Source organism: Lissotriton vulgaris, chromosome 4_1 (assembly GCF_964263255.1).
Source record: "Lissotriton vulgaris chromosome 4_1, aLisVul1.2, whole genome shotgun sequence".
Lineage (NCBI taxonomy): Eukaryota > Metazoa > Chordata > Amphibia > Caudata > Salamandridae > Lissotriton > Lissotriton vulgaris.
In genome coordinates this window covers 1,975,745,368-1,975,761,840 of record NC_141691.1, presented here as the reverse complement: position 1 = coordinate 1,975,761,840, position 16,473 = coordinate 1,975,745,368, and positions in this window count along the sequence as shown.

The following is a 16,473-nucleotide window of genomic DNA, read 5'->3' as shown; positions in this document are numbered from 1 at the left end:
TAGGGGCTGGCAAGTGGGTGCACTAGCCCAGCCAGCTTGACAGTACCAGACTGCACGCAGGTTCTGCATTGGCAGACCCTAGACACATTTTACAAGGCTGCTTCTGTGGGTGGCGCAACCAGCGCTGCAGGCCCACTAGCAGTATTGGCATTCACAAGCCCTGGCACTTCTGGTGCGCTTTACTGGGGACTGACAGTGAATCCAATAAACCAATCAGGAATATCAATCACAGTTACACTTTACATAGGGAGAGCATATGCACTTTAGCACTGGTCAGCAGTGGTAAAGTGCCCAGAGTCCTAAACCAACAAAAACAGGTCAGAGGAAATATAGGAGGAAAAAGGCAAAAGGTTTAGGGATGACCCAGCAGGAAGGGCCAAGTCCAACAGATGCTAATGACTGAGGCGGCTTACCCGGTCCCCCATGCTGTATTTTCCGGAAATGAAAAGTGAATGACACTGCTACAGCCCAATGGATGATGAGGAGTGGCTCAATACGCCTATAAGTATATACATAATTGTTTAAAAAACAAAAGGTCTTGCCTAATGGCAGGGATGGTGAATTCCATCTTATTTCCTGTGACCTTCACCCTCTTAAATAACTCCCATGATCAAAAGAGCAAAATGCAAGGACCTTGAAGCGTCAACAGAATACCTGAAAAGCATGTTTTGTTAGTATAGGCTGCTAAATTGAACGTGTTATTTCCCGCGTTTATCAGAGCTATGTAAATCCGGTGAAGAAAGCTCTCGATGCATAGCACAAAAGTAATTAACGGGTGTATTTGCACATTGGCTTTCAGCAGCGCCTAATTAGGTCTTTAATATTTAAATGACCTTGAATGTCCTCTTGAGACTGATGAAGGGTGGTGGCCCAGTCACTGGCAAACACTCAACATATATTTACGGTCCTTGACATTAAAAATTCTGCAGTACAGATCATAAGCACATTTTCTGTTGGCATGCATTTATTTTAAGAATAAACATGCATGTCGCGCACGGGCCTGCACAGCACGTGTCTGGGCGCTTTGCTCCCGGCGCGCGCTCATCTTCAGGCGCTGATTGCCAGGCAGCCAAGGTCTCTCCGGGAGAGCCATGGGCGCGCGCGCCTCGGCCGCCAGCCTGACGGATGAGGCGACAGAGCGGTTTTATTTACAGAATAATGTATTAGGAACAGGTAAACGCAAGGAAGCAATTCTGATATGGAGTTGTCGCCACATCATAAAGCATGACAGCACCCGTCGAGAGTCTAAAAAAGAAATATTTCTAAGCCTCGCTGCTGCTCGAATCTTTCATTATGCGCACCCGTACAGCTTTAAAAAAGGCATACTTATTTTTTTGTCTGCAGCACAGGTGTTCGAGCAGCTGTCATTGTGCAGGGCTAGCTCACAAAGCATCCAAGGAAGTGCGTTTTGCTACACAGATGTTTAATGTTAATGATATCCATCTTTATATGAACAGGAGTGAGAATGTCTCTTTATATAAGGAACTACCAGCGCTGCTTTGCAAGATGTGAGGGAGCACGGTGGCTCAGCGAGTTAGCAGTTTGCTGCTAGCACCTCATATGGTCTGATTATGAATGCCACGATTTCAAATCTTCACCAAAAACACTGAAATAATTAGATAATGCTCAATATTATTATAAAATTGGCTTGCGGGATAAAGCAGTATCTGGGCTAAAAAGAAAACTCTATGAATTAATTTCAGTTCCAATTTGATGTATATATTACAAAAATAATACATCAAGCCCTTTTCTTTTTGCATGCAAGAGACATACTTACAAGCAAAAAAGTCACATATGGCAACTGCAAAATTAAATACTGATATACAAGGGCAGAATCAGTGTATTTTTTTATGCTAATGTTGTTACTCACGAATTATGTGGGTGTTTCCTCAGTAAGGGCCACCTTGGGGCATATTTACAAGGGGATTGCTCTACCGGAATGTCACTTGTTTTGACGTTATGACGCTAAGGTTAGAAACTTGGAGTCATGTTTGACGACAAGTTGTCATTTAAACATCATGTGAACACAGTGGTCGCATCCTCCTTTTACATGCTGAGGAAAATTACAAAGCTGCTTCCATACTTGCCAGCCTCAGCAGGTAAAACACTGATTACCACCCTGGTCTTTTCCAAAATGGATTATAGTAACGCGCTCTTCCTAAATGCGCAAGAACAAATCCTAAATAAGCTGCAGTCTATTCAAATCGTGGCAGCAAGAGTCCTGCTCGGCATCCCTAAACATCACTCTACCTCCTTGGCCATACGCCATCTCCATTGGCTACGAGTCAGGAGCCGGATCAAGTTTAAGGCACTTTGTTTCGCCTATAAGGCTATTCACGAGACTGGGCCCCGTTTCCTTAGGAACGCATTCCAGATCTATGCCCCTAAAAGATCCCTGCAATCGGCTTCTACCTTCCTACTACCAGTCCCTCGCCCCAGAACTTCCACTTGAGGAGACAGACCTTTTCTGGTGGCAACTCCCAGACTTTGGAACTCTCTGCCCATATCCATCAAAACCTGCCCCACTCTCATTGCTTTCCGCAGATCCTTGAAAACCTGGCTCTTCGATCAATGATTCCACCAGCTGGCTCTTGCCCCATGAAGTTCTCAATGCGCCGAGACACCTCAGGTTATTTGTCACACAATACAAATTACGTAAACATAAACATAAACATAAACGTTCCGGTTGCACAATGCCCTACACCATATTTAAAAAGAGACAAGCCACTTTTTGTGGCTTAAGGCCCCTTTGTAAAGATGGTCCCCTTTCACGCAGGTTTCTGAGTTCAAGGGGCGTGAAATGGGTGTTGCTGTGGCTGTTCCACTGCAACACCCATTCCTTTTTGATGCTGCCCCAGATTTACGAGGAGCTCCAAATCTCAGGCAGCACCAAAAACTAACGCCATGCGGTAGCAGGCATTAGAATGGTGCAACAAGGAGAAATACTTTTATTTCTCCTTGTTTTTGCATTTTTTATGTATGCTGCATTCTGCAGCACACATAGAAAGAGCAAAATGGCATAATGATTGTGTATGTGCAGGAAGGTGTCCCTTATTGTACACACACAATCAATAATTCTATGTATGCCCATTCTGCGTGTGCTATTGGTGCTGTATGCAGAACACAGGGCGATTATGGTGCATTCCAGTGGCAAGAAATTGCAAAACTGAATGCTGTAATGTGTATGCGACTAGGGCTCTGATTTTAAACTGTTTTAATTATCGCACACTCGCACTTTGACCGGGCTATGTTGAGCACCAGGCCGAGACGTAGTTGACTAGACGCTATTAGAGTTAGCGTTCTAGTTGTTCTTCCTGGCTCAAGATTTTTTGAGCCGGATGACGCGGACGACCCTCTGTCGTGCCAAAAGCAAGCCTGTCTGTACCCGTCTGTGGCCGAAGTGGCCAGAACCCCCGCCCGTTCACTGAGTACCCTTACTGCCTATTCAACCGAAGACCTATTTCGGCTACAACAGCTCTCAGGTAAGAGCTGTACACTCAGTATAAACCCAATGATGTTGTATCTAGAGTTAATATGACTTGTAAAATCAGCAACACATATTTAGGTAGCGCAGACAAAAACAACACAAAGGCTGAAGAGGCACAAGTAGGGGAAAGCAATCCAAATTGGAGCTTTTATTTAATTAATTGTGGCTCTCTCCTCAGACATAAAATAGAACTCTTCACTCTCCCTGAAGAATCGAAGCCAGAGCTGTGATTTCTGATGTAAACCTGGTAACAAGAAGACTACACTGCAGATATGATGATCACCTTCCCATGGTATTACACAATATTACATGCTGACTGACTGAGTATTTATAGAGCGCACTATTGTCGAGGCGTCTTGGCGCTGAGGTGTGTGCATACCAGAAACAACTGATGTATTTAGGGTTTCGAAAAGAGCCAGGTTTTTAGGTTTTTCCTAAAGAGCCGCCTACTGGGCTGTAGTTGTAGCTGTACTGGGAGCGAGTTCCACAATTTTGCTGTCTTGAAGGAGAAATTCTTTCCTCCCCACCTTACTCTTCTTATCTTGGGGGTGTGTACCAGTCCTGTGTTTGTGGATCTTAGGTAGCAAAGTGTCTCATAGAGGGGAAATAACGATTGCAGATCATCAGCACCTCCACCATATAGAGCTTTATGCACTAGACAGAGGGCTTTAAAGTCCACCTGCCGTCGAACGTAAAGCAAGTGCAGTTGCTTAATGCTGGCGGAGGTGGGATGGTGTTTGAGTAGATTAAGCAGAACTCGTGCTGCCGCATTTTGGAGTGTCTGGAGTTTGGAGAGTTGGCTTGCGCCAGCTCCTGGATATAGAGCATTGTAGTTGTCAATTCTCGACAGGACTAAAGCATGGGGTTCCACAGGGCTCGAGCTTGAGCCCGACATTATTCAATCTATATATGAAACCCCTGGCCCGAATCGTGGAATCATTTGGAGTAGACATCGTCACGTATGCCGATGATACTCAATTAATGATCACTCTTGCTCAGGGCCAGAGTGAGGCTGCAGTGATCTTCTCCACCTGCCTTTCGGCTGTTGCCAGTTGGATGAATAATAACTGCTTGCGCCTCAACGGGGATAAGACAGAGTTGTTGGTAATTGGGAGAATTCCATCAATATGGTCATCAGCGTGGTGGCCGTCCGAATTAGGGTCGACACCCTCCCCTTCAGAGCAGTGAAGAATTTAGGTGTCCTGCTGGATTCCAGTTTGTCCTTCGGACAACATATTGGAAGGGTGTCTGGCAGATGGTATGGAATCCTCTAAACCTTATGGGAAGGACTGGATCTCCTGCCCATCAGCTCCAGGAAATCTTTGATACATGCTTTAGTTACCCCCCACCTGGATTACGGTAACTCCCTGTTTATCAGCCTAAGTAAGAAAGGGCTACAGCAGCTGCAATGTGTCCAAAACGCTGCTGCCCGCCTGGTGCTGAACCTGCCTAGAAGAGCATCAGGGAAGCAAGCCCTGGCGATGCTCCATTGGCTTCCCATTAAGGAGCGTATTAGGTTCAAGCGTTATGCATTACACATCGCATTGCCCAAGGGAAAGGGCCGGCATATCTGCAAAAGCTTCTATCCATTCACTGCCCAAAACGCAATTGAGATCACTAGGGAGCATGCTGTTCAGAGTGCCTCGCATCTACAAGGCAAGAATGGTAGGTCGCTCTTTTAGGTACTTGGCCGGGAACTACTGGAACGAACTCCCTATTGAACTCCGAATGGAACCATCGGAAGCAAGATTCCGCCTCAAACTGAAAACTCATTGTAGTGACAGCCAAAGGAGTTATGAGACGTCACGTAGTTAAACCAAAGAGATTTATTAAGGATAAGATGTACACTGCGACCTCAGCCACAGCCTCCGCTTTCCAGCTTTTCACACACTCTACTCCCGGCGCTCGCCTTGGAACGCTGGTCGCGGTGACATTCCAAGTGATGTCACCGCGAGCAGCTCCATTACAAGCGGAGCCGCCGGGGGGCAATTGTGTGGGAGATACCACACATCCCCCTCCCCTGCGGAAGGAAAACAATGGAACAACGCATGAACAACAGAGTGGCAGAAAAAGACACAATACATACTGATCAAAATATTTGGGGGGTATAGTCACAGTCCTACTAGGAAGAATAACTCATGAATAACAGAAAAGCAAGGGTTACATCATAATATATTGATTGAAGTATCTGGGGGGTCTGGTCACCCTCCTGCTAGACCTACCACCAGGGTGGGGGAATGGCAACAGCTTCTTAGTGTTAGGACCTATGTTCTGTCTTGCATCGTCCCCTCCCCCCCCTTTCACTACTAGAGTCATGCCCTGGTGAGTGGAATCTCACTACTCTCCCTAGGTTCCAGATCTTCTCCACTTCAGTTTTGACAGCATTCTTGAATAGTTTGGTGATTTTGGTAGGATTACTGTACTCTGACCAATTTGCTCTTCCAGTGGGGGTTCTGATCTTGATGCTATCCCCTACATTGAATCCGGCCTCCCGTGTGGCCTTGAGCTGGTCATATCTTATTTTCCGTTTCTTCATGGCTTTCTCTTGCTTCTCTAAGCTTTCCGCTCCTTTGGAGTGGTCTGACCATCCTTTGTGCCACCCCATCCACCCTGGGGATAGCTTGGTGTTGGGTATCCTTGCACGGAGCAGCTCGAATGGGGTGACTCCCGTCGTCTGGTGCGACAGGAGTCACCCCATTCGAGTCCCGCCTCCACACTTCTTCTTTCCAGCTTATGCCACTGGATTTGGCGAGCTGGATGCTCTCTTTGAGGGTTTTGTTAAATCGCTCGACCATGCCATTGGTTTCGGGGTGATACAAAGCGCAACGCTTGTGTTTGATGCCTCTCTCCCTTAGGAAGACTTCCATTTCTTTCAAAGACAGTTGCACCCCATTGTCCGTGAGAATGTTGCTGGGTAGCCCTTCCCTGATGAACACCTCTTTCAGGAACCCGATGACTGTCTTGGTCGTGTTTTCATTTACCAATTTTATTTCAGGCCACCTAGAATACAAATCCATGAGCACCAGGATGTAAGGCGTCCGCAGTTCTCCTGACAATGGGCCCACGATGTCTAACGCCAGCTCTTCCCAGGGTCCTGACGGTGGCAGCCTGCATACCATTGAGGGCGTCAGTTGCTTCAGGACTTTGTCACTGTTGCTGCACGGAATGCAGTCTCTAATTTTCCTTTCAGTGGCAAGATCCATGTTTGGCCACCAATAGTTCTCCCTGAGTCTTTGTTTAGTTTTGGTGATACCCAGATGTCCTTCGTGGGCTATCTCAACCAGGTTGTCTCTCACCGACGCAGGCGGTACAAGTCTCGTTCCCCTGAACAGACATTCATCTACCATGGACAGCTCATCTTTGACAGCCCAGTATGGCCGCAGGTTTTCTTCCCGTTTATCTTCGTTCTTTCACCTGCCTTTTATTCTTGTGCACACCTCCTCCAGGATCTTGTCTTCTTCCAAAGCCTTCCTCCACGTTTCTTCACCCAACGCTCTCTGGATGGTGCAGACATTCTCCATCTGAAGTTCATCCTCTTCATCATCCACCTTCCTTTGCTTCTCTCTCGCCTCATTTTCGCTGACGAGTCTCGACAGACAGTCTGCTGCAAGATTTCGCGTTCCCGGGACGTACTCAACATCAAAAGTGTATTCTTGGAGGCTGACCACCCACCGCCTTATCCTGCTGGAGATGGCATCCAGACCTTTTTTGCTGAACACTTCCACCAACGGCTTGTGGTCAGTACGAAGAGTGAACTGAGTTCCCCACAGGAAGTCTCTGAATTTACCCAACGCCCAGAATACTGAAATGAAATGAAAAAAATATTTGGTAAAGCGCACTGCGGCCAAGCGGCTTCTTGGCGCTGGGGACCTGATCAGAGCTCACAGAGGGAACCCAGGGAGACTAGGAAGGGAATGCCTGAGAGAAAAGGAAGGTTTTGAGGGCTTTGCGGAAGTGAGTATAGATGGGGATGGAACGAATGGAGAGTGGAAGACTGTTCCAGAACTGGGGGGCCAGGACTGAAAACCGGGTGCCCCCCGTTCTGGATTCACGGAAGCGGGGGATGTGGAGAAGAGAAAGGGAAGAGGAACGAAGAGTGCGGCTGGGGACATGAGAGGAGATGAGAGAAGTGATGAACAGGGGAGCAGAGCGGGAATGAGCCCGAAAGGCTAGACAGGCCAGTTTAAAGAAAGATCTGAAACGGACAGGAAGCCAATGAAGGGACTTGAGAGCAGGGGTGATGTGAGAGGATTTAGGGAGGGAAAGGATGAGGCGGGCAGCTTGGTTTTGAATGGCCTGGAGTCGGCGGGTTTCGTAGGCGGGTATGCCCACGTACAGGCCATTCCCATAGTCGAGGCGGGAGGTGACAAGGGCCATGACTATGGTTTTAAGTGCGTCGGTGGAAAAAAAACGCGAAATTTTCCGGATAAGACGGAGGGACAAAAAACAAGAAGACACGACGGAACTGATCTGACTGTGCATGGATAAGTCATGACTGACTTTGATACCAAGGGTACGAACGGAGGAAGCGGGCAAGGGAGGGGGACCAAAGGAAAGGGGCCAGTGTGCAGGAGACCAAGGGTTCGAGGGACCACCAGTGAGGACAAGTTCCGTCTTGTCTGGATTGAGCTTCAAGTGGTTAGCGCTCATCCACTCAGAAATAAAAACTAAGGTGGAACAAAACTTAGGAAGAGAATCAGGGGTAGAAGAAAGGTCAAAAACGAGCTGGAGGTCATCTGCGTAATTGTACACAGAGACCCCCAGCTCAAGAAGGGAGGTGATGAGGGGATGGATATAAAGATTGAAAAGAAGGGGAGAAAGAGAGGAACCTTGTGGAACGCCACAAGTGACCGGGCGGGGAGAAGCAGAGAAACCGGAGAGGTGAACCGCCTGGGACCTGTCCCGAAGGAAGGACGCGAGCCAAGAAAAGGCCGCGCCCCGAATGCCCGCTGCGCTGACACGGTCGAGAAGGATGGAGTGGTCAACCGTGTCAAACGCAGCGCACAGATTGAGAAGGACCAGGGCTTGGGAGAGGTTAGAGTCGGCCTTCCCCTTGAGTTCGTCCAAGACTGCCAGGACCACCGCCTCCGTAGAATGGCCCGGGCGGAAGCCCGCCTGATGGGATGCCAAGAGGCCATTCTCCTCGATGTAAGTGGAGAGGCAGGAGGTAACATGGGCTTCAAGGATCTTGCCAAGATAGGGAAGAAGGGAAATGGGTCGAAAATTAGAGGGGAGAGAGGGATCCAGATCGTTTTTTTTTAGGATAGGGAGGACTATAGCGGATTTAAAAGAAGAGGGGACAGAACCGAGAGCCAGAGAGGAATTAAGAAGAGCAAGAGGGGGGCGGGTAGTTGGTGAAGAGAGTTTTAAGAATGCGTGCCGGCGCGCAGTCCGCGGGAGAGCCAGACTTGACTTTGACCAGAAGTTTTAGAAATAAATCAGGGGAGATAGGGGGGAAGAGAGCGAAGGAGGAAGGGGGAGGAGGAAGAAAACGGGGTTGAGGCACAGTGGGGATGTTGGCTTTAATCTTCACAATCTTATCGGTGAAGAAATCATTAAGTGAGGAACAGAGGGACTGAGAGGGGACCAGACTAGGGGTGGAGCGATCAGAGGTGGCAAGGTTGTGAACCAAGGAGAAGATTTCATGAGATTTGTTAGCCGAGAGAGCTACTCTCTCGGTGAAATATGCGGTTTTAGCCACTAGGATCGCTTTTTTATATTCGGTGAGAAGTAGTTTATATTGGGCGCGCAAAGAGGGACAATAATTCCGTCTCCAGTGGCGTTCCGACCGCCTAAGGTCGAGTTTAAGCGTTTTAAGCTCTGGAGAAAACCATTTGTGCGAGTCGAAGGGGCGGACCGCCTTAATCTTTCTAATCGGGGCAACTAGATCACACGAGGAAGATAGCCATATGCTAATGGCGTTGACCTGGGATTCGAGGGGAAGATCAGTGAGGTCTGGAGCAGAGGAAGCCAAGGTAAGCGAGAGGGAATCAAGGTCGGTCTGATTCCAGTTACGGGCTAGGGCTTCTCTTTCTATTACAGAGTAATTGTTCTCGGACTTCTGGAGTGACCTTGAGGCAAATGCTATTGTTTCTTCTCCGTCTTTGCCTACTTGGGTGAGGACTGCTCCCAGCCCCTTGGCACTAGCATCGGTGGTGACTACAGTCGCCCGGTTGGGTATGTATGACTGTAAACTGGGGGCTTCTGCAAGTGCCCTCTTTGACTCCAGTTAAATTCGGCCTCCTTCTTTAACAGCAGTCTGATGGCGTACGTCCTTCCTGCCAGGTTTCTTATGAATTTCCCGTAGAACTCCAACATTCCCATGAATGACTTGATTTCATTCTTGCTTGTGGGAGGTGCCAAATTTACGATGGTGTTTTGTAGTTCGGCCTTGGGGCATATTCCTTCTGTTGTCACTTTGTGCCCCAAGAATTCCAACTCTGCACAGCAAAACACGCACTTATCTCTTTTCACTGTAAGTCCTTGAGACTGGAACCTCCCTAGCACTCGTCTCAGTCTCTCATCATGCTCTTCATGGTCCTTAGCAAATATGAGCATGTCATCTTGGTAACACATGACGCCTGGGATGCCTTTCAAGATGCTGCCCATGAGTCTCTGAAATACAGCGGCCGCCGAGACTAGCCCGAAAGGCATCCTTTTGAATTTGCATGCGCCCATCGGTGTCACAAAAGCTGTGAGTTCCTGTGACTCTTCGTGTAGTTTGATCTGGAAGTAGGCCGAGGCGAGATCGAGAGTGGAAAACACCTTTGCCCCCTCTAGCATGCTCATCATTTGGGTGATGTTCGGTAGAGGGTATCGATCGACCATGACCTCCTTGTTCAACGCCCTCAGGTCGATGCAGAGCCGGACCGACCCATCCTTCTTCTTTGCGGCAACGATGGGCGCCAACCATTCCGTCGCTTCCACAGGTTCGATGACTCCAGCCTTGCACAATTTCTCTAATTCGCATTTTACCTCTTCTTGTATGGCAATGGGGAGTTTTCTGACTTTAGCCACAACTGGCTTGGCGTTCTCTTTCAATTTTATCTTGTGGCAGTAGTTTTTCAAGCATCCTAGTTCTTCTCTGAACACACCTTTGAACTCTGTCACTATGTCTGTCTTGTGTTCATGTATTTCCTGTATTAGGATCTGGGGATTACTGTTGGGATTAAGATAGACCCCTAGCTCCTTCTGTGCTTGCCACCCCAAGATGTTGTCCCCTACAGTGGACACATAAACCTTGGACACAGTTGTCCTGTTACTGTATTCAATCTTACCAAGAAGTAGCCTTTCATAGAGATAGGGCGACCAGCATACCCCCCTGGCCTCAAATCAATTTTTCTCAAAATTATCTTTCCCTTGGACACCCGAGAGAATTCCTTTGCATTGATAATGGTTATCCTAGAACAGGAATCGAACAAAGCTTCCAGCCCAATTCCCCCTACTTTTATGGTGTCTTTTGGGCTGTTGACCTGACCTTCATCAACCTGCACCACTATTTCTTCGCACGTGGTGTCATTGAGGCTTCGGACCTGCAATTCTTTGACCTGCACCACAAATTTGTCGCACACTACATTCGTCCTGTCTTTACTCTGCCTGCTGACCCCTTGCCCACTCTTGCCGTATTGTTTGAAGTGACCTTTCTTACCGCACTTGTTACATGTAAATCTGAGGGCGGGGCACTCTTTGTCGTTGGCTAGATGTCCCTGCTTGCCATACCTAAAGCAGGTGCCCTTGAATGATCCCCCCATTTTGCTCTCCTTCTGTTCTATGCTCGCTACCCTCTGCCCTTTGATCACAGACACTGCCTCACACTCAGTCACCACTTCACTGACATTAGTCTTTTCATCGCTTCTCTTTTCCCCAGTGTCTTGCTTTATTTCTTTGACACACTGTAACATGTGCTCCACCTGTTTGGCTATGATGAGAACCTCCCTCAACGGCGGGTCATCCTTAAGCCATAACTCTTCTTGCACACGCTCCATCCTGCAAGCTAAAACAAATTGATCCCTAATTCTTTCCTCACTTGCCCCACCGAACTTGCAAGTAGCTGCTAGTTTCCTCAATTCAGAAACAAAATCCTCTATAGATTCTCCCTCCCTCTGTGCTCGCTTCCCAAAGTGGTACCTCTCCATAATTGTGCTAGTCTTGGGGAGGTAGTGTAAATCTAATTTCTTGAGACTTACTTCAAACTCATTGAGACCCCTTGCTTCCTGTGTCCCTAAGTCTGGGAGGTGATCTAAAACCTCCTCTCCTTCCGCCCCCAGGTAATAAGCTAATAATGCTACCTTCCTTTCTAAGCCAAGGTTGGGCCCACATACAGTAGCGTAATTCAAGAACACTTTTTTCCATTTTTTCCATTGGATAGTGGGATCACCTGGGCTGGTCAAGAAAAAGGGTGGGGGGGTCACACTTTGCATGGTTATGTGTCACAGAGCGATGTTGCAAATCTACACCCAGATGCGAATGTACAAGTTCTACTAAACACAAAGTAAATGTAGGGCAGAGTACTATTTTCCTTCACCAAATGGAGCAAACATGCATAAACTACATTCGTGCGCAATTCTACTTCTAGCAATAGTTCGCAAATAACTCTCTATTAGGAACAGTTTGAGAGTGCCCCAGTTGAATGGGCTAAAGGCAAGTTCAATAACACATGGATTGCGCAGTCCACCTTCAACCTGCAGTGGTAGTGATAGTTTCTAGTTTTGGCCAGTACAGCCCACACTTCATTGAGCAGACAGTACTATACTTGAAGCTGAGTGCAGGAGAATGCTGACTCCACAAGCGTGAGGCCTCCCCCCTTCAAAATGTCATGACTTCAATGCTTGTGTGCTCTACGACGCGTTAATTTCTCTTCACTGCCAGCACAGTTAAAACTTCCTTTTTCGCACGCCCTTCAAAGAGTTAAAAGTCAAAACACACTTTCTGCCAAGTTCTGCTCAATACGATTTCCAAATACCAGCACTCTCCATGCTCCTTTGAGACAGTGCATGCGACAGGCTCCGATTACATTGACAGTGAATAACTGGCCAATTTATTCAGAAAATGCTCTCTGAGGTGACAGGAAAGCGGCCTTCGTCAAAAGCGCCTCGCTGCGTTACTTCAAAACAGCTGTGCCTTTTCAGTCAATCTCCGGATAAACAGCAATCGGCAATCGGCAATATCACTTAGAACTGTGGATGATTCGCACAATGTCTCTCACAAGCAGGCGTTGCCTCCACGCTCAGATACCCGCTGGGAGCGAACGATAGATTTCAAGTCAGCTTTCCCACTCTTGCCACATCTCTTCACGCTCGGCTGCCAAAGGTACTTGAAACCCACACCCAGTTCCTGGGACACTCGTGCTAAGGATTCAGCTGATCAGATGCACGCAAACATCCTTCTCCTTACACCACGCCAATGATCGCTAGCAAGAGTACCTTACTTTCGCTTCAGTCAAGACTGATGTGGCTACCATCTGTGCAGCAGTTGCTCTCCGCTCCACTTCCGATTTTCTATTACGAAGTGAAGATGTTGATCCGACGCTGACCGCTTCTACTGCATGTACATTCACCTTGCTTCTGCCCGTCAGCTGTTGATTTTTTTTTCTTCAGACGTGTTGAGGTCGCTAGTGAGTTTTCCCTCGTCGCCAGTGTAGTGACAGCCAAAGGAGTTATGAGACGTCACGTAGTTAAACCAAAGAGATTTACTAAGGATAAGATGTACACTGCGACCTCAGCCACAGCCTCCGCTTTCCAGCTTTTCACACACTCTACTCCGGGCGCTCGCCTTGGAACGCTGGTCGTGGTGACATTCCAAGTGATGTCACCGCGAGCAGCTCCATTACAAGCGGAGCCGCCGGGGGGCAATTGTGTGGGAGATACCACACTCATCTCTTTCCATGTTTCTAAAAAAAAAACAATAGTTGATTTTGGTCATGTCTCAGTGACTTTTAGCTGGTGGCTTGCTCATGGGGGGGGACTGTATCCATAGCGCGGGGACACACTGTTTTGAGTGTAACCAGGCGCTCTGCAAATGGCTTTCTTATTATTATTATTAAAGCTCCAACCACGGTTTTCCTCAAGGAAAGGGGGATGAAAGGAAGAATCTTACGCAGGACTTCCAGGGTAAAGAAACATGCTGAAGTCACTTGGTTTACTTGTGGGACTAGCATTGGGTCTTTGTCAATCAAGAAGCCTAGATTAATTGCCTTAGGCACTGGTAGTAGGCATGCCCTGGCTGTAGGAGGCCACCATAGTTGGCTCCATACTGATGGTTTCTGCCCGAACTCAGGAAGTTAGAGTTCATCCAAGCCATCAGTGCTGTAAGACAGTTTCGGAACCCTTCTGCTGTCATTTCCACGATTTGTGTAACTGACACCAGTAGCTGAGTGTCATCTGATTACGGCACAATAACTTAAATTGAGACCATGACTTTTTATTAGTCTGGCTAGTGGGGCGACATATACCTTAAACATAGTCCGGCACAAGGCTGATCTCTTAGGAACTCCCCCTGGGAGGGTGAAGTTTTCTGATTGCAGTTCCTCACAGTGAATTAATTGTTTCCTGGATGCCAAGAATGAGGTTAGTGGGGCTTTGTCACTAGTGCCGGCAGCCTCCAACCTTCGCACTAGTACCGCATGGTTTACAGTGTTGAATGCTGTGGTAAGGTTGAGCAGCACAAGGACTGCCCTCACACCTCATCCATCACCTTGCAGATCTCTTCTGTTGCCATGATCAAGGCAGATTCAGTAGAGTACTGCAATCTAAATGCTGAGTGAAATCAAGGATGTTGTTTTGATCCAGATATTTTGTCAGTTCAGAGTTCATAGCTTTCTCTAATATTTTGGTGGGTAGAGGGAGGCAGGAGATTGGCCGATAGTTTTTGGTCTCCTGGTGATCGAGCATGTTTTTTTTTAAATATACGCCAAATGCATGCCTTTTTCCAGCTTAGAGGGAAAGTTCCTGAGCTGGTGATTTGATTTAATAGAGGGGTGAGGGATGCGCTGATCTCCTTCGGAGCCAGGTGCAAGATGTATGGGGGGCAGGGATCTAGGGAAGACCAGGACTTGGTCTGCAGCAGTAGGTCTGCCACTTTTTCTTCCATTAACACAGAGAACTGAGATAGACTATGTTAGACCTGGCATCTTTGGCGTGATTACCCCTATCTTTTTGCCTCTGCCTCCTGTAATTTTCGATGCTGTGCTGGATTCGTTTTTGCTGGTTTAGATGCTTTGGACACTCTGCCACTGCTGATCAGTGCCAGAGTATAAGTGCTCCCTATGTAAATTGTTATTCTGATTGGATATACACGTTTGGCATATTTGTATCACCATGAAGTCCCTTGTAAATTGCACTGGGTGTGCCAGGGCCGGTGATGACAAATGCTACTAGTGGGCCTGCAGCACTGATTGTGCCACCCACAGGAGTAGCTCTAAAATGGTGTCTTGGGCCTGCCACTGCAGCGCCTACGGGCAGTTTAGAACTGCCATGTCCTCCTGGTCCGCGTCCCCGCTGACCAGGCCTAACCCTTCCCTTTTCGTGCACATCAGTCACCCCTATGGAAGGCCCAAGGTACCCCCCTGGGCAGGGTGCCGTGTATGTGAAAGGTAGAGCATGTACTAGTGCAGGTGACATGCTCTGGTAGTGAATTACAGCCATTTTCGTTTTTCACTATTGTAAGGCTGTCTTGCTCCATAGGTTAACATGGGGGATGCTGGCTACAGTGGTTAACAGCATTTCTTCCCATAGGAACAAGATAGGACATAAGTATCTAGTATCCCTGAACTCAGAATTTAATAACGCATCTTTTAGGAAAGGTGGTTTTTAGATCCTGTGTTTGAGAACAGCACTTTTAGAAAGTTGCTGTTCTCTTGTCTGACCCTTCTGTGTGCCCGGGCCTGTTTTGTGTATTGACTGTCTGGTTTGTGAGTAACAGGGACTGGGGAATTCCCCCGGAGGCTGGATGAGTCAGCACCAGGCTGAATGAATGTAATTGCTACCTGAGTGGTGGGAGGAGTTAGCACCTGGGCTGAATAGGGCTGTGCCTGCCTGCCACAATGCTGGCTCCACCTCCTGCGGGGCGGCTGAGGACCCTGCCCCTCACTCTGAAAGGAAAGATGCAGCCAGCAAAACAAAGTGCTCAGGATCCACCCAGAACTGGTTCAGACCGGGCTCAGGGCCCACATGCACAGAGAGAACAAAAGACTCCAGGGGTATAAGTACAGGACCCCTGACAACAGAAAATTAGATCATCCTGGAAATCAAGAAGGAACCTCTGCCAAGGAGAAAGCTGACTCTGAAGAAGGAAGACTGTCCTGCTGTTGCTCTGCTGGACTGACCTGCTGTTGCTTTGCTGCCAAGGAGAGGGGAAGGACTTTGCTGTGAGCTGTGTCCCCTGTCTTGTAAGGAATCTCCAAGGGCCTGAGACGAGCTGCCTCCCTGTTTCCGAAGTCCCAGGAACAAAAGGGTTTTTATTAAATGCCCGTTCGCTAATTAAACACAATCTTGCCTTCCACGATTTTGTGGATGAAAGACAGCCTGACTGGGTATTCATCACTGAGACCTGGGTCACTGACTCCTCCGGTCATGACCTTCTTCTAGCCATTCCTGAGGGATACTCTCTTCAAAAGCTTGACAGACCTATACGGAGAGGAGGAGGTATTGCCATTCTTTTCAAATCCTCCTTCTTATGTTCGATTAACCCTCTCTCCTCGCCCCAAGATCGCTTTGAGGCCTTATATTTTTGTATTACTTGTGCCCCCTCAGTCTCTTTCACGGGCATATTGATCTATAGGCCGCCTGGTTCTAGAGCTAATTTCGCTTCAGACATCTTGAGAATCCTTGAACCCTATTTTGGAAAACCCTCTATCACCATTCTAGGTGATCTCAATTTCCATCTTGATGAGCTTCACTCCAAGGACACTCAATCATTGGTCGACTCTTTGGGAGCCTGTGATCTCAGTCAGCTTGTCACTAGTGCTACTCACTCAGCAGGTCATATCC